The following is a 10,342-nucleotide window of genomic DNA, read 5'->3' on the forward strand; positions in this document are numbered from 1 at the left end:
CGCTTTAAGGATTAGATCCTTGGAATCCAACCCTGTGAGGAAGGGCAGGTCTGGTCGTGGTGATAATCTCTGGAGTGTCATTGTCGTCCGTGGATGGAAGTAAATGAGAAAGATTCCTGCTACAGCTGTTGAACTTGAATGAACGCACATCCTTTTCACGATTACATATTTTTCCCAGCATGCTTCCTTGTTCCCACAGTTCCCATTCATGCAATGTTGACTTCTGTTCCCAGAATTCCATACTTCTCCTATAATTCCTCTTTGTTCCCACAATTCCCATTCATCCAATGTTGACTTACTATTCCCATAATTCCCATTCCCTGAGTGTTGACTTCCTGTTCCACGATTTCCATACATCTCCCATGATGCCTCTTGTTCCCACAATTCCATACTTCTCCCAGCATTCCTCCTTATTCCCATAATGCTCCCAGCATTCCTCCTGTTCCCACAATTCAATATTCTCCCAGCAGTCCTCCTTGTTCCCGCAAGTCCATTGTGCTCCCAGCATTCCTCCTGTTCCCACAATTACATCTCCCATGATGCCTGTTGTTCCCACAAGTCTATACTTCTCCCAGCATTCTACCTTGCTCCCATAATTCCCTAATGTTCCCAGCATTCCTCCTGTTCCCATAATTCCGTACTGCTACCATGATGCCTATTGTTCCCACAATTCCATACTGCTCCCAGCATCCTTCCTTGCCCCCACAATTCCATACTTCTCCCATGATGCCTGTTGTTCCCACAGTTCCCATTCACTGAGTGTTGACTTCCTGTTCCCAGGATTCAATACTTCTTCCATGATGCCTATTGTACCCACAATTACATAATGCTTCAACCATTCCTCCTTGTTTCCACAATTCCATACTTTTTCTATGATGTTTATTGTTTGTTCTTTTTTAAGATTGATTTATTTATACAAGAACCGGAGTACAGGCCAGATGTGTGGGTGAGAAGATTCACCAGAGACAGAGCAGGGAACAGAACAGGCAGAATGACTGAAATACACTGCTGACGGGAGCAGCAGGCGAGACTGGTGAGTTGTTCCCTGGCTGGCCAGGGATCGAACTCATGCTGCAGAAGCTGCGGATTGCTTCATAGTGCTGTGTTTAACCCCTTGTGCTACCAGGGAGGCCCTCCATGATGCTTATTGTTGCCACAATTTCTATTCACTGAGTGTTGACTTCCTGTTCCCACAATTCTGTACTTCTCCATGATGCCCACTATACCCACAATTCCATACTATTCCCAGCATTCCTCCTATTTTCCACAATAACCATTCATCCAATGTTGATTTACTATTCCCATAATTCCTATTCACCAACTGTTGACTTCCTGTTCCAAAAATTCCATACATCTCCCATGATGCCTACTGCTCCCACAATTCCCATTCACTGGGTGTTGACTTCCTCTTTCCACAAGTCCATATTGCTCTACACATTCCTCCTTGTTCCAACAATTCCATACTGCTCCCAGCATTCCTCCTGTTCCCACAATTCTGTACTTCTCCCATGATGCTTATTGTTTCCACAGTTCCCATTCACTGCGTGTTGACTCCCTGTTCACACGATTCCATTTTTCTACCAGGATGCCTGTTGGTCCCACAATTCCATACTTTTTACATGATGCCTTTTCCCGTAATTCCACACTTCCAGCATGCCTCCTAGTTCCCACAATTCCATAGTTCTTCCAGCATTCTTTCTTGTTCCCACCATTCCCATTCATCCAATGGTGATTTCCTGTTCCCAGAATTCCGTACTGCTCCCAGCATTCCTCCTGTTCCCACCATTCCATACTTCTCCCATGATGCTTATTGTCCCCACAATTCTCATTCACTGATGTTGTCTTCCTGTTCCCACAATTCCATACTTCTACTATGATCTCCGCTTATTCCTAGAATTCCATGCTATTCCCAACATTCCTCTCTGGCTCCACAATTCCGTCTTCCCAGCAGTCCTCCTTGTTCCCACAATTCCCATTCACCCAATGTTGCCTTCCTGTTCCCACAGTACTTTACTTTTCCCATGATGCCTGTTGTTGCCACAATTCCCATTCATCCATGTGATATCTTGTTCTTACAGCCTGTACCTCTCCCGTGAGCACACCTTGTTCCCACAATTCCTGTTCTTCCAATGTTGCTTTCCTGTTCCCACAATTCCAGACCTCTTCCAGGATCCCTCCTTTTTCACACAGTTCCCATTACTCCACTGTTGAGTTCCTGTTCCCGCAATTCCTTTCTTTTCCCGTGCTATTATCCCCACAATTCCCATTCATCCCATGTTGACTTCCGTACCCACAATTTCAAATCATCCATGTTGACCTCCCATTCTCACAATTCTGTACTTATCCCAAGATCCCACCTTGTACCCACAACTCCCATTCATCCACTGTTGACTTCCTGTTCCCACAATTATTCTTGTTTCCCATGCTGCTTCTTATTCCCACAGTCCCCATTAATCCAAATTTAACGTCCTGTTCCATGAATTCTGTACTTCTCCCATGATGCCCATTGCTCCCACAATTCCCATTCATCCAATATTGACTTATTGTTCCCAAAATTCCCGTTCATCTGATGTTGACTTCCTGTTCTACAATTGCATCATTCTCCCAGCCATCCTCATGTTCCCACAATTCCATCTTCTCCCAGGATTCCTTCTTGTCCCCACAGTTCTGTCATTCTCCTAGCATTCCCTCGTTCCCACAATTCCATACTTTTCCCAGCATCCTTCCTTGTTCCCACAATTCCATCCTTCTCTCAGCATTCCTCCTTGTTCCCATAATTCCCATTCACCCAATGTTGACTTCCTGTTCTCAGCATTTCATCCTTCTCCCAGCATTCCCCTTGTTCCCAGAATTCCATACTGCTCCCAGAATTCTTCTTTGTTCCCACAATTCCTTACTGCTCCCAGCATTCCTCTCTGCGCCCACAATTCCAAACTGCTCCCAGCATTCCTTCCCAGAATTCCATACTGCTCCCAGCAGGCCTCTATGTTCCCACAATTCTATACTTTTCTCAGCATTCCTCCTTGTTCCCACAATTCCATACTGCTCCCAGCATTCCCCTCTGTTCCCACAATTCTGTTGAATTCTCCCAGCATTCCTCTTTGTTTTTATAATTCCATACTTCTCCCAGCATTCCTCCTTGTTCCCACAATTCCATACTTCTCCCAGCATTCCTCCTTGTTCCCAAATTCCATCGTTCACTACCTCCTTGGTCCCACAATTCCATATTGTTCCCAGCATTCCTTCTTGTTCCCACAATTCCATCATTCTCTCAACATTCCCTTCGTGTTCCCACAATGCCATACTACCCAGAGGTCCTCCGTGTTCCCACAATACTGTCGTTTACCCAGCATTCCTTTTTGTTTCCAGAATTCCATACTTCTCCCAACATCGTGCCTCACCGTGACTTTCTCCCAGCATCCCTCTTGTTCCATCTTCTTCTGGGTTTCCTCCTGTTCCCACAATTCCAACATTCTCCCAGCATTCCCTTGTTCCCAAAATTCCATACGTTTCCCAGCATTCCTCCTTGTTCCCAGAATTCCATTCTTGTCCTAGAATTCTCTCCTGTTCCCACAATTCCATCCTTCTCTCAGCAATCCTCCTTGTTCCCACAGTTCCCATTCACCCAATGTTGACTTTCTGTTCTCAGCATTCCATCCTTCTCCCAGCATTCCCCTTGTTCCCACAATTCCAAACCAGCATTCCTCCAGTTACCAAATTTCCATATTTTCCCAGCATTCCTCCTTCTAGCCAGAATTCCATATTTCTACCATGATGTATAGTGTTCCTACAATTCTGTATTTCTCCCAGCATTCCTCCCGTTCCCACAATTCCGTCATCCTCCCAGCATTCCTCTCTGTTCCCACAATTCCATACAGCTCCCTGCACTCCTCCATTTCCCACAATTCTTGTTCACCCAAAGTTGACTTCCTGTTCCCATTCCCAGAATTCCATCCTTCTCCCACAATGCCTGGTGTTCCCACAGTTCCCATTCATCAATGATGACTTTCTGTTCCCAGAAGTCCATCCATCTATCAGGAGTCATCCTTGTTCTCAGAATTCTGTCCTCTCCCAGCATTCTTCTTGTTCCCAGCATTCCATACTTCTCCCAGCATTCCTCCTTGTTCCCATAATTACATAATACTCCCAGCCATCCTCCTTTTCCCACAATTCCATACTTCTCCCAGCATTCCTCCTTGTTCTCACAAGGCCATAGTGCTCCCAGCATTCCCTCCTCCGTCCCACAATTCCCATTCATCCTATGTTGATTTAATGTTCCCTGAATTCCATCTTTCAGCATTCCTGTGTTCCCACAATTTGATCATTCTTCCAGCATTCCTCCTTTTTCCCATAATTCCATCCTCCCAGCATTCCCCCTTGTTCCTGCAATTTCCATTCACCCAATGTTGATTTAACGTTCCCAGAATTCCATCATTCTCCCCCATTCCTCCTTGTCCCACAATTCCATAGTGCTCCCAGCATTCTTCTCTGTTCCCACAATTCCATATTGCTCCCAGCAGTCCTCTCTGTTCCCACAATTCCACACTGCTCCCAGCATTCCCCTCTGCTCCCACAATTCCATACTGCTCCCAGTATTCCTCCTTATTCCCATAATTCCATACTACCAGTATTCCTCCTTATTCCCATAATTCCATAATGCTCCCAGCATTCCTGTTCCCACAATTCAATATTCTCCCAGCATTTCTCCTTATTCCCACAATTCCATACTGCCCCCAGTATGCCTCTCTGTTCCCACAATTCCATATTGCTCCCAGCAGTCCTCTCTGTTCCCACAATTCCATACTGCTCCCAGCGTTCCCCTCTGCTCCCACAATTCCATACTGCTCCCAGCATTCCTCACTCTTCCCACAATTCCATACTTCTCCCAGCATTCCTCCTTGTTCCCATAATTCCATCATTCTCTCAGCTTTCCCTCCGTGTTCCCACAATTCCATATTCCCAGCCATCCTCCATGTTCCCACAATACTGTCGTATTCCCAGTATTCCTCCTTGTTCCCAGAATTCCATACTCCTCCCAGCATTCCTCCTTGTTCCCACAATTCACTCATAGCCCCCAGCTTTCCTTCTTGTTCCCCTAATTCCAGCCTCCCATCATTCCTTCTTGTTCCCACAATTCCTTGTTCCCAAAAGTTGATTGACTTATTCCCATAATTCACATTTACTGACTGTTGCCTTCCTGTTCCAAAAATTCCATACATCTCCCATGATGCCTACTGCTCCCACAATTCCCATTCACTGAGTGGTGACTTCCTGTTTCCACAAGTCCATATTGCTCTACGCATTCCTCCTTGTTCCAACAATTCCATACTGCTCCCAGCATTCCTCCTGTTCCCACAATTCTGTACTTCTCCCACGATGCTTATTGTTTCCACAGTTCCCATTCACTGCATGTTGACTCCCTGTTCACACAATTCCATTGTTCTACCATGATGCCTATTGGTCCCACAATTCCATACTTCTTCCATGATGCATGTTCCCGTAATTCCATACTTCCAGCATATCTCCTTGTTCCCACAATTCCATATTTCTTCCAGCATTCTTTTTTGTTCCCACCTTTCCCATTCATCCAATGTTGACTTCATGTTCCCATAATTCCATACTGCTCCCAGCATTCCTCCTGTTCCCACCATTCCATACTTCTCCCATGATTCCTATTGTTCCCACCATTCCATACTTCTTCCATGATTCCTATGGTTCCTACCAGTCCATAATTCTCCCAGCGTTCCTCCTTGTTCCCATAATTCCATAATATTCCCAGCCATCCTCATTTTCCCACAATTCCATACTTCTCCCAGCATTCCTCCTTGTTCCCACAAGTCCTCAGTGCTCCTAGCATTCCTCCTGTTCCCATCATTCCATAATGCTCCCATGATGCCTATCATTCCCACAGTTCCATACTGCTCCCAGCAGTCTTAGTTCCCACAATTCCATACTTCTCCCATGATGCCTATTGTCCCACAATTCCATCCTTCTCCCGGCATTCCTCCTTATTCCCATAATTCCATAATGCTCCCAGCATTCCTCCTGTTCCCACAATTCCGTGCCACTCCCAGCATTCCTCCTACTCCCATGATTCCATACTTCTCCCAGCATTCCTCCCGTTCCCACAATTCTGTACTTCTCTGGATGCTTGAGGTTCCCACAATTCCCATTCACTGGGTATTGACTTCCTGTTCCCTCAATTCTGTTCTTTGTCGATGATGCTTATTATTTCCACAATTCCATGCCTCTCCCATGATGGCTATTGTTCCCACAATTCCATACATCACCCAGCATTCATTCCTCCTTGTTCCCACAATTGCATACTTCTCCCAGTATGCCTCCCATTCCCACAATTCCGTAGTGCTCCCAGCAGTCTTCCTTGTTCCCACAATTCTCATTCACTTAATGTTGATTTCCAGTTTACACAAATCCATACTTCACCAGAATTCCATCTGTTCCCACAATCCATACTTCTCCCATGTTGCCTATTGTCCCAAAATTCCATTCTTCTCCCAGCAATTTTCTCTGTTTCCCCAATTCCATCGGTCTCCCAGCATTCCTCCTCTCCCATGATGCCGCTGGGTGCCCACCATTAATGTGTCTAACCCTTTGTGCCCCCCTTCCCTGCCTTGGAAAGATTCTCTTTTGTGGCCACAATGCCCTGCTCCTTCGTGGTGCCTCCCTCAGCCCACAGTGCCCAGTCTGCCTTGCGGTCAGCCCATGGCGTTGTCATTCCCCGCTTCTCCCGGGCCACCTTCTGTCCCGCAGTTCCAAGTCATTCCCATGATGCGCGTTTCCCTCAAACCCACATCGCCATCGCCTCGTGTTTACTACCTTCCCCACTTTTCCCATGATGCCTCCGTGTTTGCCCATCACACTTTTGTTCCCATAAGCACTTGCTGCCCCCACTGTACCCGGCCTGCGTTCTCATCTTTCTTTCCCAAGCGAGTATTGTCCCTATCACGCCCATAGCGGCTTTTTTACTGCAACGCTTGCTTCTTGCATGGTGTCCTGTTCTCATGAGATCTGTCCCTCCACGATGTCTCCTTATCCCACAGTCTTCGCCTCCCATGATGCCTTTGTTCTCCATTATTCCATGGCTCTCCTTGATGCCGCTTTTGCCAAGTCCTGTTTTCTCCCAAGATACCTGTGTTAGGACCGTCCATGCTTCTCCCATGGTGCCTTTCTTCTCCCATGATCCCTTACTTCTCCCGTGAGCCTTTACTCCTCCCGTGATCCCTTGCTCCTCCCGTGAGCCCTTGTTCCTCCCTTGATGCCTTCCTTCTCCCGTGAACCCTTGCTCATCCAGTGATGCCTTCCTTCTCCCGTGATCCTTTACTTCTCCTGCGATCCCTTACTTCTCCCATGAGCCTTTACTCCTCCCATAATCCCTTGCTGCTCCCGTGAGCCCTTGCTCCGCCCGTAATGCCTTCCTTCTCCCGTGATCCTTTACTTCTCCCGTGATGCCTTCTCCCATGATCCCTTGCTCCTCCCGCGAGGCCTTCCTTCTCCCGTGATCCCTTGCTCCTTGCTCCTCCCATGATGCTTTCATTCTCCCGTGATCCTTTACTTCTCCAGTGATCCCTTGCTCCTCCCATGATGCCTTCCTTGTCCCGTGAGCCTTTACTCCCCCCATAATCCCTTGCTCCTCCCGTGAACCTTTATTTCTCCCATGATCCCTTGCTTCTCCCGTGATGCCTTGCTCCTCCCATGAGCCTTTACTCCTCCCATAAGTCCTTGCTGCTCCTGTGATCCCTTGCTCCTCCCATGATGCCTTCCTTGTCCCGTGAGCCTTTACTTCTCCCGGGATCCCTTGCTTCTCCCGTGATGCCTTACTTCTCCCATGAGCCTTTACTCCCCCCATAATCCCTTGCTCCTCCCATGATCCTTTACTCCTCCCGCGATCCCTTGCTCCTCCCGTGATCCCTTGCTTCTCCCATGAGCCTTTACTCCTCCCATAAGTCCTTGCTGCTCCTGTGATCCCTTGCTCCTTCCATGATGCCTGTCTTCTCCCGTGATGCCTTCTCCCATGATCCTTTCCTTCCTTCTCCCATGAGCCCTTGCTCCTCCAGTGATGCTTTCTTCTCCCCTTATTTTACTTCTCCCTTGAGCCCTTGCTTCTCTGATGAGGCCTTACTTCTCCCATGATCCTTTACTTCTCCCGTAAGCCCTTGCTCCTCCCATGAGGCCTTCCTTCTCCCGTGATGCCTTGCTCCTCCCATGCCTTCCTTGTCCCGTGATCCTCCCGTGATGCCTTCCTTCTCCCATGAGTCCTTGCTCCTCCCTTGATCCCTTGCTTCTTGCATGCCTTCTCCCATGATCCCTTGCTTCCCCACGTTGCCTTGGTAACACAGACTCCCTTGCTCCTCGCATAACAAATCCCTCTCCCCTGGGATGCCTTTCCTTCTGAAACCTGTTCCTTCCAGCCTGACCTTTCTAGTCTTCCCCTTGAGGCCTTCTCCCATGTTGTCTCCGCCGTCATGGTTTTGCTCCCACAACCCCCGACTCCATTACTTCCCATCCCGCCCATCACACCTGGTCCCCTCCGTCCCGCCTCTCCCCTCTTTCTGGGGCCCCACAAATACTGTGTCGGCACGGTTCCGTGGTCGGCTGGCTCCTGTTCTTGCAATCCTCTTCCCTCATTGCCCGCCTTACCCAGGACCCTACCCCGTGTGCATTTTCATTTTTGCACGATATTCCATTTCTCTGTGTCTTTCCGCCCCGTACGCGGTGACCAGTCTCCTGCACCGCCCCCCCCCCACCCCCGGTCTCCCCATCGGTGCATGTGCTTCACAGCCCTTGAATGGTCATGGTGGTGATGGAGGTGGTGACGGAGGTGATGAGGGAGGTGGTGACAGTGATGACGATGGAGGTGGTGATGGAGGTGATGATGGTGGTGTGTAAGAAGGTGTGGGAACTCGGCTCCATGTTGAGACGCCTGGCCGGCTGGCCTGGGCTACGTAAAAATGAGACGTGGGTCGGGTCGCGTGTATCATTCCACACAATGCTTCTGTAAAACTCATTTTCCCCTTAGCTTTGGGGCGATACAGAACGCAGCATCACTGCCTTGAAGAGAAGGACCCGACAGCCACCCGTGCGCCCAGGCACCAAGCTGACGTGGACACCACCTGCCAGGTGCCCGTGTCATCACATCACCGTCACCCATGGGGTCTGACGACAGTGAGTCATGATGCCGCCCCGACTCCCAACCCACCCACCCGTGGTGGGGAGACGCACTTCATCTCTGCAAAAACAGACCGAGTACAACCCATGGCAGCCACTCAGAAACACCCCCCTTTCATCCAGGCATCTGCTGCGACCAGCGTAGGCCACTGTCCCCCCACGCCCCTATCAGGCCCCTTCCCCAAGTCAACCCCCAAGCCCTACGAAGACTCACCGTGTCCTTTTTCTCCTTAGCAGCAGCAGCGGCACCAGCAGCCCCGTCTCCAGACCGAGCAGGGAAGAAAGCAGACGCACCGGGTTTTGTCATATCAAAATAGAGCAATTTATTCCAGACATTGAATATGATTTGTTGATTCTCTCCAAACAAATGAGCTACGACACACGAGGTGATCCTTTGTATCTCGGAGCGTGAGGGTGGGGGTGGAGGGCAACAGCGAGGGGACGGGGTGGAATGCTCTTTCTGACGACGCTGACGGAGACCCACGTCTGGCTGCTTACGTCTGACACAGACAATAAAAACTGCGGAAGGCAGAAGGCAAGACCAGGGAGCGGCTGGGGGACCGTTTGTGGGTGCAACGAGGGTTAAGAGGGGAAGTTAAAAAGGGACACGGTTAAGAGGGGAAATTAAAAATCAGGCGGAACACAAGGTTAAGAGAAACACAGGAAGGAACAAGCAGACCCTTCACTTGGACCAAGTGCGTATCACTGGGCTCCGTGATGTGTTTTACGGAGACGCCAGGACCGTCGGGGCCGAGCTGCCGTGCGCGGCTGGGGAGTCGTCACCTCACAGCTGCGAGCGCTCCAGGAGGGAGCAGGCGTTTTCCGGATCCCGGTTACCTGTCGTCACTGCGGCTTCAGCGTGTCTCCTGACCGCTGAGAGCACGAGCGGGCCAGCAGGGACGTGTCCCGCCTTGCTCTGCAGGATCCGTGGGCTGCATCCCCAGCTCGGCCTCCCACCTGGCCAGGGACGCTCTTCCCCACGGCTGGACCAGGTTCCGTCTTCAGGGTGAGTCTCCCATGTGGGTGCTGCGTTGTCTGCTCTGTCAGCCCTACCCCCAGCCAGCAGCCCCCTGGGGTGCGGACTGACAAGGCTGAAGCCAGCCCTTCAGTGACACCCTGGCTGCGCCTTCATCGAAGATCGTCTGCCAGACCCTTC

The 10,342-nt window shown here is 49.7% G+C and overlaps 1 long non-coding RNA gene across 1 annotated transcript; it reads left to right on the plus strand.

Annotated features, from left to right (window-relative positions):
• Positions 1 to 921: 921 nt before the first annotated feature.
• On the plus strand, positions 922 to 9,523 carry LOC129145898 (uncharacterized). Its single transcript, XR_008552051.1, has 3 exons — positions 922 to 1,033; positions 9,038 to 9,183; positions 9,421 to 9,523. It is a non-coding gene; the product is annotated as an uncharacterized LOC129145898 (long non-coding RNA).
• The last annotated feature ends 819 nt before the right edge of the window (positions 9,524 to 10,342 follow it).

The sequence above is a fragment of the Talpa occidentalis genome, unplaced genomic scaffold (genome assembly GCF_014898055.3).
Source record: "Talpa occidentalis isolate TD23 unplaced genomic scaffold, MPIMG_talOcc4v2.1 talOcc4.15, whole genome shotgun sequence".
Taxonomy (NCBI): Eukaryota; Metazoa; Chordata; class Mammalia; order Eulipotyphla; family Talpidae; genus Talpa; species Talpa occidentalis.